This window comes from Ipomoea nil, unplaced genomic scaffold (genome assembly GCF_001879475.1).
Source record: "Ipomoea nil cultivar Tokyo-kokei standard unplaced genomic scaffold, Asagao_1.1 scaffold1361, whole genome shotgun sequence".
In the NCBI taxonomy this organism is placed as follows: Eukaryota; Viridiplantae; Streptophyta; class Magnoliopsida; order Solanales; family Convolvulaceae; genus Ipomoea; species Ipomoea nil.
In genome coordinates, this window is record NW_017617789.1 from 1932677 (window position 1) to 1936184 (window position 3508).

The window sequence follows — 3508 nt, forward strand, 5'->3', positions numbered from 1 at the left end:
CTTATCTGATGAGTATTTGTAATTTCTAAACTTAGATGAAAATAATTTGTAATTTCTAAACTTAGATGAAAATAATAATATTATTGAACGTAATTAAAGTACGCACTTATGAATTTTTTTGAGTGCTACTAGCTCTATTAGATTATAGTATCTGTTCATATACTTTCTCAACCTACTGAAACACAAAGATGAGCTAATAACACCTCCATTGAAGCTCGAACTTACAACCTTCCAAATACAAGTCCAACCCGGATACCATTAGACCACATAGTCCTAGTATGCACTTATGAATTTGTAGATAAATATAATGATTAATTGTAAGCTTGTAACCATAAATCTATAAGTAAGAATGATCATATTCTCTTCTAAAGATGATCACAAACCAAATAATTAATGGATGTGAATATATGATCCATTCTCTTCTATTCCAAGCAAATTTAATTTTGCAAATTTATAAATAATTCACTAGTAAAACATAACAACAGTACAACAGCAACAAAGAGCATTTGATGATTTTTATAATTACACTAATTAAGGTATATATATATTAACCTTAATTGTATTAGTTGGCTTCTGCAAACTCTTCTCTCTAAGCACATAGCCACTCAGATCAACTTCTTCATCCAAACCCTATCATTTTCTTGATGACAATATATTGATGCCCGTCCAATTCACTTGCCATATTTCTTCTCCTACAAAATCATAAATCCGGCTTAAAAAGTGTTAGGTGTAATATATTATAACAATAAATATACAATCCAACTATTAGTTTAACTTAAATGGAGCAAAGAAAAATGGACAAAGAAAATTTGAAAGATATGAGATTATAATGAGAATATATGAGGATGCAGGCAACACCACCAAGTTGGTTAAGCTGTCGGTTTAATGACCCTAAAAATCTAAATTCGACTCCAGCCTATTAATTAAAGTAACATATTGACCTTATTGATTATTGAGCCGATCAGGACAACTTAAACTAGTTTATTTCTTTTGCATATTATGTTAGGGTTAGATTTACCCAATGTATACCTTTAGATAGTCGTTACTGTTTCCTCATCATCCAAAAAGAAAAAAGAAAAAGAAAAGATGTTATCTATATCTTACATTATGTCCATGATGACTAGAATTGAAACGACGTTTGTGACGCGCCACCATGCTTTGTTGGTGATGAATGATGTTGCGGTGGCGGCGGCGGCCGCCTGATCTCTTGGGAGGAGGGACAGTGGTGTGGGTTTCCGGGCCACGGTAGTCAATATCATAAACCACCGGACTACTACCTGATCCGTGGTCGGAGAAACAAGGCCCGACGAGGAAGAGGAAGAGGAGGAGAAAGAGTGCGCAGGTTGTCTTACTGATGAGAGCCATGGTCGGAGATATGAAAGGGAGGAATTGAATGGCAATGAAGAATGGTGTTAAAGAGTAGAGGAACATTGCACAAACTTATTGGCAATTCAAAACCGTCCCCATCGATACAGCCATTACTTGCAAGGTCTTGATGTGGAAACGTGTTATGTGACTTATATCTTGGATGCATATATGCTCAGATCAGATCACACATTTCATTCATTCCAATCACTAAATAACTTTTAACTCCTTTCCCTTTAATTATGATAATTCAATTTGATGGTGTAATGTTGTTTGTATCTTCTTCCCCAAAAGGTTTAATCCCCAACCTCAAGAGTCTCCATCCCCCACATTTCGGCCCGACAAATCAGAACATTTGGGATGATGTAAATCAAGGTGTAATTCAATAACTTAGCAGACACGACTAAATGCTGGTGTGCACAAAGGATCTGTCCATTTTGAACATAATCCTTACATTGTTACTGTCGAGGTTCAAACATTTAGGATTTGTATTGCAGATGAAGGCTTTAATTTGTTGTGTTGGTGAAGTATGAGACTCTTGTAACATAGAGTGAATCTTAAATCACACTTCTTTTACCACTCTCCATTTAAGTCTAGAATTTGCATAACAAATGGAGGTTTTGTTGCGTTGGTAAAATATAAGACTCTCGTGACATAAAGTCAATGTTAAATCACACCCCTCTTAATAACACTCTCCAATTAAATTTAGAATTTGCATAGCAGACAAAGGTTTTGTCATGTTGGTATGAATAAAGTTAAGAGATTGAACCCATAAAAAGCAAACATTTTAGAGCATCCACACTAGGAGTTATTTCTACATGAATTATCTCAAGTCAAAATTAATAGCTGATGTGGGAAAGGGTTATTTCAAAAATATTTGCCCAGCAAAATATGGCATGCATAATGTCAGAAAAAAAAAAAATTAATAAAGTAGGCAGTGAGACGCAGTATGAGACTCTTGTGTTTATTTCAATTCTTCAATTTTTCTTTTTACTAGTTTCCTATTATCCCTTCTCTATTTTTAAATTGAAGAAATATACAAGTAATGCATTCATTGTTTCTCTTTCTCTAACTTCTCATTTCTCAATAAAATTAAAGAACAGGAACAATTATAGCCAAATTGGTCAATAAGTTAACTTAGTGACTATAAATTTCAAGTTTGAGGTTAATTTACATTCTTGTGGTCATTTGTTGGTTAGGATTACAAGAACATCAGAGAATTTCATTGATTATTAGTAAATACTTACTTGTCTTAGTGGAATTAGTTAAAATTTGGTTAAGGATTATAACTATATACAGGGTACAGAGGACATTCCCATGTGTTTATAATTGAGATATGTTTTAGAGGGAATCCCATTTAGCAGACCCTTTGACTAGACTTCACAGCAAAAAACCAAATCCATGAAACTGATTTGGTGGCTGCTTCATAAACCATAATTGGTGGATGATTACTATCCAGTTATGATCCTAGAAAACACCAAATTCTGGTAGGTTCTATGATTAAAAAGTTTAATTAAGGCTGTTTAATTAAGCATATATGTATGCTTCATCAATTCAAAAATTATGGGTAGGTGAGTAGTAACATCAACTTAGTGTATGATTGATTGATGATAAGATGATGTTGGCAAAACATTTCATAAGGCACATATCATGTTATGTTACTCAACGGTTGAATTGAATATGTAGACCAACCATGTATGTGTGTGTATATATATAGTTGCGTTCAAATGAGAATCACTTCCCAAGTGAGAACGTGAGAACTAATCTTGTGCATTCGTTGTTTTTATTTGGATGGTCTAGATTTGTTTAGATATAAATGTAAATGAGGAACCTAACCTCGTAATCGCGGAAATTTTAAGACCTTCCAAATATCCCTAGCCATAGTCTTTGGTAGCGTACATGCCATCAATGTAGGTAGATATTCAGTTAAAGCTAAAGCTAATGCCTAACAGACTAAATCATTAACTAACTTAATCTTTACTTGCACCATAACCACTTAATTAATACAATATATTATAATATTTTATATTAGAAAAAATACTTACATTGATCTTTTTTTTTTTTTTTTGAATACTACTTGACTCTGATATAAATGTAATATCTGTTCATAACCATAACCTCTCATTTGGTCAATTTAGCTAAG

At 33.1% G+C, this 3508-nt stretch overlaps 1 long non-coding RNA gene across 1 annotated transcript; it reads right to left on the reverse strand.

Moving 5' to 3' along the window:
• Positions 1-291: 291 nt before the first annotated feature.
• LOC109185802 lies at positions 292-1497 on the reverse strand. The gene is made up of 2 exons (XR_002055038.1): positions 1105-1497; positions 292-692 (listed from the first exon to the last, which is right to left on the reverse strand). It is a non-coding gene; the product is annotated as an uncharacterized LOC109185802 (long non-coding RNA).
• Positions 1498-3508: the final 2011 nt, after the last annotated feature.